The following is a 16,892-nucleotide window of genomic DNA, read 5'->3' on the forward strand; positions in this document are numbered from 1 at the left end:
CAGACAGCTCAGGAGCAGGATCCTGAAATCCAGAAAATCAAGCAAGGGTTAGCAGAATCAGAAAATGGAGAGTTCAGAGTGTCCGCCAGTGGGGTAGTGTACTATGGTGACAGACTTTGTGTTCCAGATCAGGAGGAACTACGAAAAACAGATTCTAGACGAGGCTCACAGGACTCCCTATGCAATGCATCCTGGTTCCACCAAAATGTATTAGGATCTAAAGAAACGATTTTGGTGGCCTGGGATGAAGCGAGATATCACCAGATACGTCAGCATCTGTCTAACCTGTCAGATGGTTAAGGCAGAACATCAGCGACCAGGAGGAGTTCTGCAGCCGATCCAGATTCCAGAATGGAAGTGGGAGGATATCTCTATGGACTTCATAGTGGGATTACCCAGAACCACGAATGGTTTTGATGCCATCTGGGTAATAGTCGACAGGTTGACTAAATCAGCCCACTTCTTAGCTATTAGAATATCCTATTTCATGGAGTAGCTAGCTCAGTTGTATCTCAAGGAGATTGTCAGGCTGCATGGAGTCCCACGAACCATTATATCAGACAGAGACAGCAGATTTACATCACACTTCTGGAAGTGTGTGCAGTCAGCTATGGGCACCCAGTTAAAATTTAGCACAGCCTTCCATCCTCAGACCGATGGTCAGACGGAGCGAGTAAATCAGGTACTCGAAGATATGCTCCGAGCTTGTGCCCTAGATTTCAAGGGAAGTTGGTGCAAATATCTGAGTCTAGCAGAATTTGCATACAACAACAGTTATCAGGCCACTATCAGCATGACACCTTATGAGGCACTCTATGGGCGGAGGTGCATATCACCAATCTGCTGGTATGAGAGTGGTGAACAGAAGGAACTAGAGCTTCAGACAGATCTAGTAGCAGATACCACAACAGCTTCGCCAGAGGATAGAGACAGCACAGAGCCGTCAGAAGAGCTATGCCGATACACGACGCAGACCCCTAGAGTTTTCAGTTGGGGATACAGTTTTCCTCAGAGTAGCTCCCATGAAGGGAGTCATGCGTTTTGGGAAGAAGGGCAAGCTAGCTCCCAGATATGTGGGACCATACCTTATCACGAAGAGAGTGGGCAAGGTAGCATATGAGCTAGAGCTACCTCAGGAGATGTCAGCTGATTTCATGTCTCCATGCTGAAGAAGCATATTCCAGACGCCACCCAGGTGATTGAGCCCCAGTTGGTACAGGTCCGTGATGATCTCAGCTATGACAGTCGGCCTATTCAGATAATAGACCGAGCAGTAAAGAAATTACGGAACAAGGAAGTACCATTAGTCAAAGTCAGCTGGCAAAATCACACAGCAGGAGAGGCGACTTGGGAGACAGAGGCCAGCATGAGACAGAAGTACCCAGAATTGTTTTAAGTTCGGGGGCAAACTTTTTATGAGGTATGAGGGATTGTAAAGCCCGAAAAATTCCCGAATTTATTTTAGAATTATTTTATGATTTTTCTGGAATTTTTAGATATTTTTCCAGAATTTTCCGAGTAGCGGAAGTAGCAAAAATAATTAGAACCCCAAAATAGCTTAGGCGGGAATCGAACCCGAGACCTATGGTGTAAGGGATAATGCTCGTAACCGGTGAACCCAGCAGGGCCGTGCTGAAAGAAAGAAGAACCAAATATATTTATATTAGAGTTGGGTTCATTAAACCACTTGATATGAATAATAAACTTAAGTTGGAATTGGTTTATTTGGGGAACTTGGTTCGGCAACATCTTTTCCACCGAGACCTAACACCACCGCCGCACCTCTCCTCTTCCCCTCTTCCTCACGCACGGCACACACCAAACTAAGGGTCAAGGGAACATCTTCCGGCGACAACTCCAACACGAAAAAGGTTCTTCTCCTCGAGAGGAACGCGAGGAGATAAGCGGTTCGTCGAACGGAGCAGTTTTCCGGAAAACCTAGCGGTTAGAATCGTAAGAAAACCTTGCGATTGAGGTAAGAAACCCCTCACCTACAGTATAATTGCTCTCGCTTGTTAGTTTTGGCGTTAGTTCAGTAATTTTACAGTTTTCAGTTTTAGGGTGTGCTTTTAGTGCACACCAAGCATTCGGTAGAATGCCCAGTTCAGAAGGATGCACTAGTAGGCGTCCTAACAGCATGTAAAATATATTAGAAAAATTTTATTCAGTTTATTATCAGTTATTACAGCTATATGGATCAGATATCCATTGGGTGGGCTCCCACAGTAGCCTCTAGGTTCAGATAACCTAGCTCTAGGTTCAGATAACCTAGCTCTAGGTTCAGATAACCTAGCTCTAGGTTCAGATAACCTAGCTCTAGGTTCAGATAACCTAGAACAGCAAAGTAAAATAAAACAGTATTCAGTATTTTACTTTTATTCAGTTGGCACTGTACTTGGATCAGATATCCATGGGCTGGACTCCCACAGTCGTCCCTAGGTTCAGATAACCTAGTAACCCTGCTGGATTCGGAACTTGCAATCCCGGGTCTCGTAGGGATGCGCGCACAGTAAGTACAGTTGCCAGGGCCCCAGCAGCATGTTTAGTATTTTCATCTATTATTATATATAGTTTTCCAAATATGTAATCAGTGATGGAAACACTAACTTAGTTTCAGTTTCAGTTGATTATCTCAGTTAAGTTTCATGATTTGAGTTCATGACCAGTTAGATGTATATGCATGACCAGTTCAGTATGTATGCTTAGTTTCAGATACAGTATGCTATGCTCAGCTTGTTTGTATGCCATGATCAGTTCAGTACATGTTTGTATGCCATGCCATGTTGCCATGCTCAGTTCAGTTTTCAAATAGCATGTTTTGAAACCATACTTGCATCGTTGCATGTTTTTGTGAGGTAGATGGTTTCTTACTAAGCTCTTTAGCTTACAGGTACTACTTTTCTTATACTGCAGATACAGGTAAAAGAAAAGTGGACTAACGGAGGCTGGAGGACAATGCTATGGAGGTGTGTGTGTGCAAGGGGTTTGGAATAAAGATCCTAGGGGTCGAAACAGCTTAATTCCAGTATTTACGTTGTTAGTTTGTTTATGGTTTAATCCTTAGCTGGTTAAATGTTTTAATCCAGTAAAACTATGCACTATTCAGTTTGTTCAGTTTAGGACGCATGTAGGTTAATGTTAGATTATTTTTCATGTATCTAGAACCTATGTCTGTGAGTTGTGGTACGTTCCAGTGCCTGAAAGTTCTGAAATCAGAAACTCTGATTTTGTATCCTGCCGACCGATCCGTTGCAGTATCAAGATCCTGGATCGGTCAGCCGACCGATCCAGAGGCATACAGTATGCTACTGTATGCTATCTGATCGATCGTCCGACCGATCCAGCACCGAACAGAGAGCATCCAGCGTTTCCAGGTGCCTGGATCGGTCTGAAGACCGATCCAGACACACCTGGATCAGTCTGCCGACCGATCCAGCCTTTGATGGTTCGGTCCGCAGACCGATCCAGCAGGGCACAGAATCGTAGCAAGTTTGATCGATCCGTGGATCGATCAGCAGCTAGCTGGGAAGTTAGTTCTGAGTTCCTAGCTCAGATGGGAGGTCAAGTATCCTCCTTAGCACATGTACACCAACAGGAAAGGGTCTTGAATCCTTCCTTATAACAGCATGGGTGTATCAGTTGCCAGATTAACCGAGTCAGTTAGTGAAATTTTATTTTACCCAGTTTTCCGCACAGTAGCTTTAGTAGTTAATGTAGCTATCCGGCTCACAGATTAGTACCCAGGAGTTGGGTCGTTACACTCACCGTAGTGGAAGCAGGTTCCTTCCTTAGCAACCCCACCTTTGAGTTTCAGTGCATGAGCCTTGCCCTTGCCTTTGGTTTGGGTTTTACCCTTACCTTTGGGCATCCATTTGTCTTTGTCCTTTGGAACCATTAAAATGGTGCTAGGCTTTGCCTTCTTAAGGTTGAGTTTAGCAGTTCTCAACATGCTCAACATCTCAGGCAATGGTTTGTCAATTTCATTCATGTTATAGTTCATGACAAATTGACTATTGCTTTTGGGCAATGATTGCAAAATTAGGTCAGTGGCCAATTCTTGGCCTAGTGGGAATCCCAACCTTTGTAGATTCTCCACATACCCGATCATCTTGAGCACATAAGGCCCTACGGGACTTCCTTCTTGCATTCTGCATTGAAATAGAGCTTTTGATATCTCAAATCTCTCATGCCTTGCTTGTTCTTGATATAGTTGTCTAAGGTGTTCAACCATATCATAGGCGTCCATGTTCTCATGTTGCTTCTGAAGCTCAGAGTTCATTGTGGCGAGCATAAGGCATGACACATCTAATGCGTCATCTTGATGCTTCTTGTAAGCATCCCTATCTTCTCTAGTAGCAGTGGTGGGGGTGCTTCAGGAATGGGCTGCTCTAGGACGTATAGTTTTCGTTCTTGCTTGAGTACTATTCTCAAGTTTCTGTACCAGTCTAGGAAGTTAGCTCCATTAAGCTTGCCCTTATCAAGGACAGATCGCAGAGAGAGAGTATTTGACGTATTTGACGACATGGTGATCTACAACAATAAAATATAGAAATAAGTATCATATTTTTGATCATTTAACTAGGCCTTTAATTAAATGATTCTCCCACTAAATTGTAAAACTTTTGGTAGAAGCAAGTCGTGGATGTGGTTTTACCCACACTACTAGCTCCAAATCCAATTGTGATAACATTTATGTGGGACAAGATCCATATTATACCGCATCTTGAGTTAGCTTTGGCTAATCGCCCAAGACTTAGTATAACTTAGGTAGGCAACATTTACCAATTACATCATATGTAACTCTTGTATCATTGTGTGAACAAGACTATTTGTTCATTTGCCCATCTTATGAAATTCACATTATAACTCATTTTGAGTTAGCTTTGGCTAATCGCCCAAGACTAGTATAATCTTGAATTTCATTGTATGAGATATGCCTCTAAGTTCTTAACTTAGTTAAGTCACACCCAAAGTTTTAGTAGTAGGACATCACAATTGTCCTTCGCACTCTAGCAAGATAAATCGAGTCACTTTGCTTTGGCAAAACCTAATCACAATTGATCGAGCTAGTAGTGAGTACTAAACTTTGGTAGGCATATTTAATAGACCTAATCATGATTAAACTACATATGCATCGCACAAAATCATAGCATATCATGGCATACATCACATATATGCATAAAAATTGTGACATGGTTATGGCCCCATTTTCTATGACCCTCTCAAGCCAATGAGAAGATCAAAAGATCAACCTAGGCAAAATCATCTTCTCCAAATGCTTCAAAATCATCTTCTCCAAGTGCTTCTTTGGTCGTCATGTGTTGTTATCCTTCTCCCTTTGCACCGTCGTCAAGTAGACTTATTCTTCTCTAATTTGTACATTACAAAGTCTAAAGAGAAACTCGAGTTACATTCGAGTGTAGTCTAAATTTACAACTAGAATAAAAGAGGAGAGGCACGACACGCAGGTCATATTATGAATTACAACACACACATCCAATCACATCGGGGTTTAAGGGTCATAACCATGCACCATGTCATATAACATTCTCAATCTATTATGACAAAATTTACTATGATTTAAACAACTAATTATGAGCCACAACACCATGATGGTTTCGCTAAAAACCTCTTGGCCGAAATTTGCTCATAATCATGCAAATCATAATAAACATGTCATGCAATTTCTATATCACATATGAAATTCTACTACAACTTAGTATATGCCTTCGCAAGTGGCTCTAATACCACTGTAAGGAACTAGGTCACTAAACACGCGAAAGCGCGGCGAAAAACATCTAGTTCCTTTCCAATAGATCCATGCGAAAGGAAACCATATACTAAGTATTAATTATCTACATGAGAAAGTTATACCATTGTTGCATGCCCTTCGAAATCTTGATTCCAACATTTCTTTAGATGTGGATCTTAGCGTGATCAAGTGGTCGCGCCTCTATGGTATCCACACGAACAAATCTCGTTTGTCTCACAAACTCACAAGGTGGAGAATGAAACAACCAAAGGTTGTGCTAGCAACCTTTCTTGGAGGTTTCGGCCAAGTGGAAGAGTAGGAGGAAGAAGAGCTAGAGCACAAAAAACTCATCATGAAAATGAATCCAAAGACCCCTTTTTATAAATTCATGAAGTTGCCTCATGCCTTAATGTCAATTGTCTTGATTGACATTAATATTTTTTTTCATCCAATGAATCCAATGCATGTGCAATTCAAATGGTTCACTCTTCATCCAATGAATTCAATGCATCCAATGTATGCAATGCATGAGCAATTCACATTGTTCACTCTTCATCCAATGCATCCAATGCATGAGTAACTCAAGTCCCACATAGCTCAATCAGATCATAGCTCTTGTGCATAGTTAGCGGTTAAACCTTCTGGCAGTCCGGGCTCTGATACCAATTGTAGGATCGAAAAGAATTTAGATATCTCCATAATTACATGATATTGTCCACTTTGGGCCTAAGCCCTCATGGTTTTGCTCTTGGGCTCTCCCCAAAAGGTCTCATGCCCAATGGAGATATCTTTCTCTTATAAACCCATGATCTTTCCCATGTATTTCAATGTGGGACTATGTTTGCAACCTTGCAACCCCAACAGTTACTATCTTATACTTTTCATCTGTATGAATTGCTTCTCTCTGAAGGATTTTGGAAAGAAGAATTTTAGTGGATTTCCTAATGGTACGATCAAAGATCGCAGGTCTTAGAGTAGGAGTCGACCTAGGCTCCGAACCAAGTAACTGAAATGTTTATTTCATTTTCCGCTGCACTGCTCTTGTTTTTACGATACGAAAAGAAAGAGTTTTTAACGTGTGATATTCACCCCCCCCCCCCCCCTCGCTCTATCACTTTCTATCGATCCTTCACCTTCTTCTTTCCTTCCTTTTCCTTCAAGAGGGGGCATTGATCCCTCATGCCTCCTCCTTCTTGGCAATTGTAGAAAATGATCCTTCTTGTCCTACTCTTGCCCCTTGAACTTCTCCTACCATGAGATTTGTTAGTAAAAATTTTTTTAAATATTTTTCTTACCATATACACCTCTTGATTGCTATCCATTAATGTGCTTGGCTCCTCGGAGTTGGAAGATGGTGGGGATGGAGACTTCTTCTTCTTATCCTTTTCTTTGTTTGTTATGAAGGTTACTCCCCTTGATCTATGGACTTCTTCTTTTGACCCTTCAACTCTAGTTTTGTGAAGTTCCATTATTGAGAAGAATTCATCTAGGGAGCACTTCTCTAGATCCTTTGAAATGTAGAATGAATCTACAATTGAGCTCCAAGTCATGGTTCTTGGGAAAGCATTGATGGCTTTCATCATTATGTCATGATTGGAGAGTTTCTCAGCTACACTTGTTACACCATTTAAAATTTCCTTAATTTTAGAATGTAGTGTGGTTACCTTTTCTCCTTTTTCAAGTTTGATGTTGTTGAGTTGAGTTTGGAGAAGATCTCTTCTTACCAACTTTGCTTCCGATGTGCCTTTATGAAGCTCTACTAGCTTTTCATACAAATCCTTGGCACTTGTGTAGTTTCCAATCTTTATTACTTCTTGTTGGGGAAGAACATTTAGTAAATGATGCATTGCCCTTGGGTTTTCCAAATGTTCTTCCCTTTGCTTCTTGCTCCATCTTATTTTCTCAATTATCTTATTGTTTTGATCCCTAGGTATCTCAAATCCATTTTCCATGATTAGTATAATATCGAAATCGATTTCAAAAAAAACCTCCATTCTCTTTTTCCACCAAGAGAATTCTCCTTTGAATTTGGGTGGATGAATGCTTGAACTAGCCATTTTGTTGAAAGTGTTCTTCTCAGCGATTAGTCTACTGTAGGGTGTCCTTCCTCCGATACTACTTATTGAGAATCTTAGGTTAGCTAGAAGGGGGGATGAATAGACGTTCTTTTAATTCTTGCTTCTACAACATGTTAGTGTGTCGTAATGAACTAATGAAACTAAATAAGAATACAAACGCTAACAGATCGATGTAATGTGATTCGAAGATTGCTTACTCCTACTCCGTGGCCTATCCTTGAGGTGGACAAACTGTTAATCCTTCGGTGGATTAGTCCCCGTCAATCTCTAGCTAAATGAGCTCTTTATTGGTGGAGCAAAACCTCCCACAAAGAAACTCTTCTTCTATACAAGATTGGGAATTAGGTCTAAGAAGAAGAGTGTAGGCTTTAGAAGCTTGGAGGCAAAGACTAGGAGTATATGATCAAAATAGTAACCTCTTTCAATGCCCCATGCTACCTATAAATAGAGTGGAAAGATTTGATCATCAATCAGCTCATCATGTGCACCAGTCGACTAATAACAACATCAGTTGACTGATGCTGCCGTTGGACATAGCCATGATGGAATCTAGCGCGCTAAACATGCGAAAGCGCAGCGAAAAAATACTAGATCCTCTTATCCAGCGGATCCATGAGAAAGGAAGAAAATAATTTTCATGACAATAATCTATGCTAAGCTACATGATAGGATTATACCTTTGTTGCGTGCCCTTCGCAATCCCGACAGCAACCTTTTCTTTGGATCCAGATCTCAGCACGTTCAAGCGTCTGCACCTCTACGATATCCACACGAACATATCCTTCGTTCGTTGCATGAACGAAGCCTTCGGAGAAGAACCATTTTCTTGTGCTAGCAAGAAGAATAATTCGGCCAAGAAGGAAGGAGGAGGAAGGAGAGGGGAGATCAAGAGTCACCCTTTCTTATCTAATGAAAATAAACCCAAAAGGCTATTTATATTCATCCCATGAATACCAAGGGTATTTTGTCTCTTTGTATTCCTCTTAATGGGTTGGATTTATTATATTGGATTAACCATCACTACAAGAAAAACCCTCATAGACATCGGTGGAACAACAATGGTTTTAAGCAAAAACCGATGTCTTTGAGTATTTTATACCGATTTTTTCAAAAACCGGTGTCTATGAGCATAGATTTTCGCTCATAGACATCGGTTTTTTAGGCGATGTCTATGAGCGCCTTTTTTCGTTAATAGACACCGATTTTAACTGCGGTTTTTAAAACCCGGTGTTAATGAATCAAAATAAAATATTTTAATTTTTCCACCAGCCAAAATTTGCAACACTGTGAAGTTCCCTCCAAACCTAAACCTATATTGCACTCCTTCCTCCGACCATCTCTCTCAACCTAAACCTCCGACCATCTCTCTCAACCTCATCTCCCTCTTCCCCTTCCTAGATCGATGCCCCTTCCTCTCCCGATCAGGATCAAGACACGACACCCTTGCTTCTTCGTCCAACCACACCGCATCTCCTCCAACTCCTCCCTTTGGGTGAGAAGAGGAAGCCTTCTTCGCATTCCGATAGTTTTTCCTTCATCTATCTCTGGTCCAGCATTCACTGCCACCGCAGGAGTCCTTCTTCACATTCTGATAATTTTTTCTTTATCCATTGTCGCTACTGAAGTTCTTCCTCATCTTCGACAGTTTCATCTTCTTGTTCCCTAATCAAACTCAAAAGGCTTCAAGCACACAAAACGAGGAAGAAGACGGAGCACGATCGACAAACGTCCTCATTACACTTCGCACTCGACCAAGTGCAGGATAAAGCTACCGCCATGGCAGCTTCCGCTTCTCATTCTCATCTGTCCTGTAACTCCGCTAACCATGGCCATGGTTACGAAGGAGGAGGAGAAGCATCCGCGCTGTAAAACCTCGGCCACGTTGCTCGCAGTCTCACTTGTTTTTTTTTGTTGGTCCAGTCGGCGATAAAAGTTTCACCTTCCCCCAATCGAACACTTTCTCAGTTGCTTCCGTCTCTTTTCCCCCAATCAAAAGGGAAAAAAATGGTTCTTTTTTGGTGTGGTTGCGAGAGGTTGATTTGATGTGAAACCCTAGTCACTTCCGTGCTGTTAGGTCGATTTGTGTGAGCAGAGGTATCGGATCCGAGCTCGATATGGGAAACTGTTGCCTTTCGCCGGAGGTCGTCGCCCGGGAGGACGTCAAGACCTTCCCCCGTCCCCATCATGACCACGACACCCACCCACTAGCCAACAAAAACCACCTCCACCAGAACGGCGGCGGGCATTCCAAGCAAATGGCGACGATTCTTAGTGGAGACGCCAGGGCGGTGGGCGGGATCGAGGAGAAGTACGTGCTGGATCGCGAGCTCGGTTGCGGAGAGTTTGGGGTCACCTACCTCTGCCTGGACCACTTCACCGGGGAACTGCTCGCCTGCAAGTCGATCTCAAAGAGGAGGCTACGGACGACGGTTGATGTGGAGGACGTGCGGCGGGAGGTCGCGATAATGTGGCACCTGCCGAGGAACTCCAGCATCGTGAGCCTGCGGGAAGCGTGTGAGAACAATGGAGCCGTGCATTTGGTCATGGAGCTGTGCGAGGACGGGGAGCTCTTTGACTGCATTGTGGCGAGGGGCCACTACTCAGAGTGTGCGGCAGCTGTGGTCATGAAGACCATTGTTGAGGTCGTGCAGCTGTGCCATTGCCATGGGGTGATCCATCGAGACCTCAAGCCGGAGAATTTCTTATTTGCAAACAAGAAGGAGAACTCACCCTTGAAGGCAATTGACTTTGGGTTGTCAATATTCTTCCAGCCTGGTGAGAGCATCTCTTGATCCACATTAAAATTGCTTACTTTATTGTAGTTTTCAAATGCTACAATAGTGGATATTTGTCTGGAATATACCAAAGCGATTGTCCAAATAAAATACATAGTTCCATGACTATTCAATTCGGTGCATATTTCCGTGATGGTTAATTTGCAATTTTCATGTTTATTTATACTTTATTGATCTCTATGCTATTTTATGTTTTATGTGGTTTCCCATTTTTTATGTATGTCAAAAAATGGCTCAAGGATACACTAAGATGTAGATCAAGGTCATTTGTTAGACCAGGAGCATGAAATGAGTGTTTGTATAGCTTTTCCAAAGATAAGAGTTTGTGGCTGTGCACCTTGGGATGCCATTAGATAAAGCCTATGGTTTGTCAATTGAAGAAGATCTCAAAGGAAAAAAAAATCTACCTAGTTATTATTGATTATTGATCTTTTTGAAAAAATTTCTCCATAGAACAATGATTAGTTACCATATGAATGCATACTAATGATCTTCATTTTTGTTGAGTCTCATTAATGATCACTTCCATTCAATAACATAACTTGGAGTTTAGTTTTACTATAAGGGCATGCTCTACTTATTTTTTTTTCTCTTTTTACCCCAATTCTAGGTGAAAATTTTTTTGAGATAGTTGGAAGCCCTTATTACATGGCTCCAGAAGTTTTAAAACCGAATTATGGACCAGAAATTGATATATGGAGTGCTGGAGTTATACTCTATATCTTACTGTGTGGAGTTCCCCCATTTTGGGCTGGTAAGCTTTCTATCAATAAATCCATTTTGCACACTTCATTATTTGTTCTACCATTTTCTACAAATAAGTTACTTATTGTCTACTGTAAGCTTTCCATGAATGAATCTATTCTTTATTAGTTCTATCACTTTCTGCTAATAAGATACTTATTGTCTATTAATTAATACACTTTTTGTATTTCTTCAGATACATTTTCTATCTAACGAGCTATGATTTCTTAATTATAGAAACTAAACAGGGAGTTGCTCAAGCAATTCTTAGGGGCGTAATAGATTTCAAACAGGAACCATGGCCTAGTATTTCTGACAGTGCTAAAAATTTAGTTCGGCTGATGTTGGAACCTGATCCCAAGCTTTGGTTAACTGCAAAGCAAGTGCTTGGTATGTTTACACTGTATGCTATTTGTTAATATAACTTCAATGGAAGTGTCCCTAACATTTGATAATTTGAGAATTGAGATCATCTCCATTATCTGGGATGGTATCCATATTTCTTTAGCTTGTCATCCTGTTCTTGGGTTTTATACTTGGTGTTGTTTTCTTTCTTATGTTGAACTGATGCTTATACATTTTTTCCCCATACAGAGCATCATTGGCTTCAGAATGCAAAGAAAGCCTCAAATGTACCTCTTGGTGATGTTGTCAAGTCAAGACTTAAACAATTTTCACGATGAACAAATTCAAAAGGAGAGCTTTAAGGGTTTGTCTCACTGCAATTAGTAGTTAAATGGGATGTTTTTTATTGCAGAGTATAACTTGGTTTGGTTGATTATTCATTAGGTTATTGCTGATCACTTATCTTCTGAAGAAGTGGAAGACATTAAAGAGATGTTCAAGATGATGGATGCTGACAATGATGGCATTGTATCCCATGATGAACTCAAAACTGGGCTCGCTAAATTTGGTTCACATCTGGTGGAGTCTGAAGTGCAGATGCTTATTGAAGCAGTGAGTATATTAGTTAAATTGATTTGGATTGAAAATGGGGAACATTAGTTCAATTGCAACTTTGATGAAAATTGGCTTCTACTTTGTGTTTCTATGCACTAACCTTATGTGAGATGAACAAGTAGATAGATCCCTTTTAGATATTCGTTGCTCTAGTTGTTGCGCTTGTGGTTTATGATCTGATCTTTCATTTGATTTCCTCTAGTTCTACAAAGTTTATGTCTGGTTGAAAGAACAGTCTTGAATTTGTCGAGTTTATTCTTAGAAATGATTTCATAAGCCTAGCTCGAAGAGGATAAAGTTTGAAATTCGTGTTGACTAGTTAGCATTTTATGCCATGAGACCATGGAGAGATGTCTTGGGACTAACCATGTGCAGCCATTATGCTTTAGAAAATGTCATTGTTTTACGGTGGAATGAGATGGTTATGCTGAGTACCCGTCATGGGAAATTCAAGATAACAAGTAGTATTTAATTATATTTTCAAGAATAAGAGGAGAAATATGTATTTTATCAATGTGATATATCTTGATGTCTAGTTATGTTTCTTATGTTATTATGTTTGTCTAGTGCTTGTATGGAGGTGCTCAGAAAGGACCCCAGTTAAGAGAGTTGGATCGTGGAGCTGATATCATTGTTGCTACACCAGGACGTTTGAATGATATTCTGAATATGAAAAGATTGAACCTTCATCAAGTACTGATTAATTAAATTGCAACTATGAGAAAACTTTGTTGCAATAATTTCTGGTTTGGAATATATTAAGTTCCCAGGAATGATAGATCTATCACTATATGATGAGGTTGAGATAAATGATGAATGTGTCTCTTTTTAAGCATTCAAATTAGTCATCTTGTTACCTGGTGCTCTTACTACTTTTTCAACTATGATTTTTGGTCTTGGTTTACTAATATATTATTTATGTATTTTTACAGTTTACAAATCTCAAGTACTCCAGAGTTGAAATTGATGAAGTGCGGTTCGAGTGGGCTGAATGCATGCTAGATTACATTTGAGTAGGAAAGGTCTTTGATTTTTGAAAACTTTGGATGATGCATGCATTTACATGGAATGTAAATTGCGTATATTGTCCAATGTCAATTTCTTTCTGATGGTGATATTCTAGGACTTCTACAGCATGTATAATTCTTCTGTTTTTGTTCTTTGCTGTAGTTAAGTAGACCAAATGATACTTTTGTTTGATAGATTAGAACAGTGGATGTTTTAACTCAGAAAACTAGGCATTTGAAGGTGAAAAGTGGTGAGATTAGGGAAATGAAAGGCGCAAGAAGAATGGAGCAGTATAGCAAGTTGAACAGATTCTGATTCTCATAATTTAATGTAGCCTCAGCTTGATTTTTGACTCGCGATGTTCTACCTTGATGTGTACAATATCTATTAGCTTTTGATGTAAAAAGAATATTTATGTATTTTATGGATACTGTTGTAAGAAGAATATTTATGTAATTTGTGAATATTTGTGTATTTTATGGATACTGTTGAAAGAAGAATATTTGTGTAATTTGTGAATATTTGTGTATTTTCTTGGATATTGTCGGGTTTTCACTGTTTCAGAAATCAAATTTCTGTCGTTAAACAATACTGATATTATATCGATTTTCCACCGCTGCAAAATTGGTGTCATTAACTAATATTACATCGGTCGTATACCGCTGTCAAAACTGGTGTTATTAACATATAATACATCGGGTTTACACCCGATGTCGTTAAGTGATACTACACCGGTTATAACCCGATGTCTAAAATGACAGACCTTTTACATCGCCTTCATAGACATCGGTCGAAAATGTAATAGATAGCGGTGGAAAACTGATGTCTATCAGGGTTTTTGTTGTAATGCATTAATCCAATAACCCAATAAGTCTAACCCATTGAGTCCAACCCATTAATCCAATGTGTCTAATTCGGATTGAACTCAATCCAATGAGTGGGTTCATTTGAGTCTAACTCAATGAGTAACCCAAAAGGCCTAATCATCTCATGATTGGCTCTTAGGGCTAATTACTAACAATCTCCCACTAGCACAAGTGTCAATCACCACTAAGATGACACCAACACTTTGGATTCACCCATTATTCTTAATATCCTTAGTATTTTAGTCAAACTAAAATACCCATCTCCAAACCAATATGTTCTTTGTGTGTGACCCTATAGTCTCTCGTAACGTTGGCAATGTATCCAAATCAACATTTGCGATACATAAACAAAGAGTGGCATCTATCAATGCATCATTGCTACCCAAGTGACGAGAAAGTCGAGATCCGACCTAATCTATCCGTGACTATTATCTTGTATGACTCAGACCCTTTATCCTTGATATCTAGATTGATCAATGAGGCATAGACCGTGTCATCCTCTTATCAATCTTTGTGTTTCATGATCTCTAAGTATACACACTATACAAATAAGCTCAATATCTCATATTGACTCATCTGAGTATGGCCATACATTCCTGTGTCCTACTAATCAAGGGGCCCACAGATATCGCTTCCATTATATGGAAGGGATAGATCCCATCTACATCACTCACATCCCTCCGCATAATTTATTGCATATCCAGTGATCAACTTTATAGTCCATCCTATTACGGGTGACGTTTGACAATACCAAAGTACACAACTCCTTATGTAGGGAACCGTAGTGACTTCAGGTCTAAGGACTATTCATACCAATAATCACATGAGAATGTTTATGACACTCATATAACGATCCATGAAACATCTCATGGCGGGTCAATTCAGCACATATTCTCTAATATATACCCATGTGTCAACCTGATATCTCATATCTATGACTTGTGAGATTAAGTCATCCGTTGACCTACATGCTAGTCTTAACACATTAATATTGTCCTTGTATATTAATGCTCGACTAGGAATAGTTTAGAGTAGCGTTCTCTATAATATCTCACTATCAATTCAACCAATTGATATATTGTAGATTAGAACCTTCTACTCTAGGACATTATTATATTTACTCATTCAGCACTGAACTGAAGTAAATATAATAACCATAACCTTTGCCTTCTAATGAAATAACGAAATATGATACAAAATGCCCTAAGTCAATCAACTCTTGATTGCCTCTTAGGAGTTACACTAACAATTTCCTTATGTCACTAGTGTCAATCACTGAAATATCTAATATCCATTGACCTAGTGTGACCATCATGCTTTCTTGGTGCCAAAGCCTTGGTCAAAGAATCCATAATGTTAGCATTGTTTAGTTATCTGCATATCCTCATATCTCATATATCAAGGATCCCTCGAATGAGATGAAATTGTTGTAGTATCCAATACCCAAGACCACCATTTATGTAAAATACATGCCCTAACTGCGATCTAGAATAGTCCTTGTCAATTTGGAAGCTTACACCACTGTAACCCTTTACAGCAATAGTTGTAACCCTTTACAGCAACAACTGTAACCCTTTACAGTAAGTTCTTCATTGCCTCCAAAGATCAAGAAATAGTCTTGAGTTCTTCTCAAGTACTTAAGAATATTCTTGACTGATGTCCAGTGACCTTCTCCTGGATCTGACTGGCATCTGCTCGTCATGCTTAACGCATACAAGACATCTGGGCGAGTACAAAGCATGATGTACATGATAGACCCTATAGCAGATGCATAAAGAATCTGATCCATGTAGTTCCTTTCTACCTTAGAAGAAGGACATTGAGTCTTCGAAAGACTCACACCATGTGACATAGTCAGGAATCCCTTCTTGGAATTCTCCATAGCAAAATGTTTAAGCACCTTGTCAATATATGTACTCTAGCTTAGATCAAGTCATCTCCCGGATCTATCTCTATAAATCTTGATGCCCAAAATATAGGCTGCTTCACCTAAGTCCTTCATTGAGAAACATTTCTCAAGCCAAGTCTTCACTTACTGAAGAGTAGGGATATCATTTCTAATGATATGTATGTCATCTACATACAATATGAGAAAAAGACTGTGCTCCCACTAACCTTCTTATAGACACAAGGTTCATCTTCATTCTTAATGAAACCAAATGTTTTGATTACATCATCGAATCAAAGATTCCAGCTTCTAGGAGCTTGCTTCAATCCATAAATGGATCTTTGCAACTTACAAACCTTTCTAGCATGCTCTGGATCTACAAAACCCTCAGGTTGTGTCATGTACACATCCTCGAGTAGATTTTCGTTAAGAAATGTGGTTTTGACATCCATATGCCAGATCTCATAATCAAAGTAAGCAGCAATAGCAAGCATGATCCGAATGGACTTGAGCATCATAATTGGTGAAAAGGTTTTATCATAGTCTATACCATAAATCTGCTTGAATCCTTTAGCCACCAATCTATCTTTATAGCTATGCATATTTCCATCCATGTCAGTCTTCACCTTGAAGACCCACTTACGCCCAATGAGGTTGATCCCTTCAGATGGATCAACCAAAGTCCATACTTGATTAGTGTACATGGATTCTATCTTGGATCTCATGGCCTCATGCCATTTCTCAGAATCTGGGCCCTGTACAGCTTCCTGATAAGATGTAGGCTCATTGAGACCAATAAGC

General features: G+C 40.0%; 1 long non-coding RNA gene and 1 pseudogene across 1 annotated transcript; both read left to right on the forward strand.

The window, feature by feature from the left end:
• Positions 1–1,937: 1,937 nt before the first annotated feature.
• LOC121987358 lies at positions 1,938–3,044 on the forward strand. The gene is made up of 2 exons (XR_006113523.1): positions 1,938–1,975; positions 2,914–3,044. It is a non-coding gene; the product is annotated as an uncharacterized LOC121987358 (long non-coding RNA).
• A 6,900-nt stretch (positions 3,045–9,944) lies between these two features.
• On the forward strand, positions 9,945–12,570 carry LOC121986610 (annotated as a pseudogene).
• Positions 12,571–16,892: the final 4,322 nt, after the last annotated feature.

The sequence above is a fragment of the Zingiber officinale genome, chromosome 5B (genome assembly GCF_018446385.1).
Source record: "Zingiber officinale cultivar Zhangliang chromosome 5B, Zo_v1.1, whole genome shotgun sequence".
NCBI lineage: Eukaryota > Viridiplantae > Streptophyta > Magnoliopsida > Zingiberales > Zingiberaceae > Zingiber > Zingiber officinale.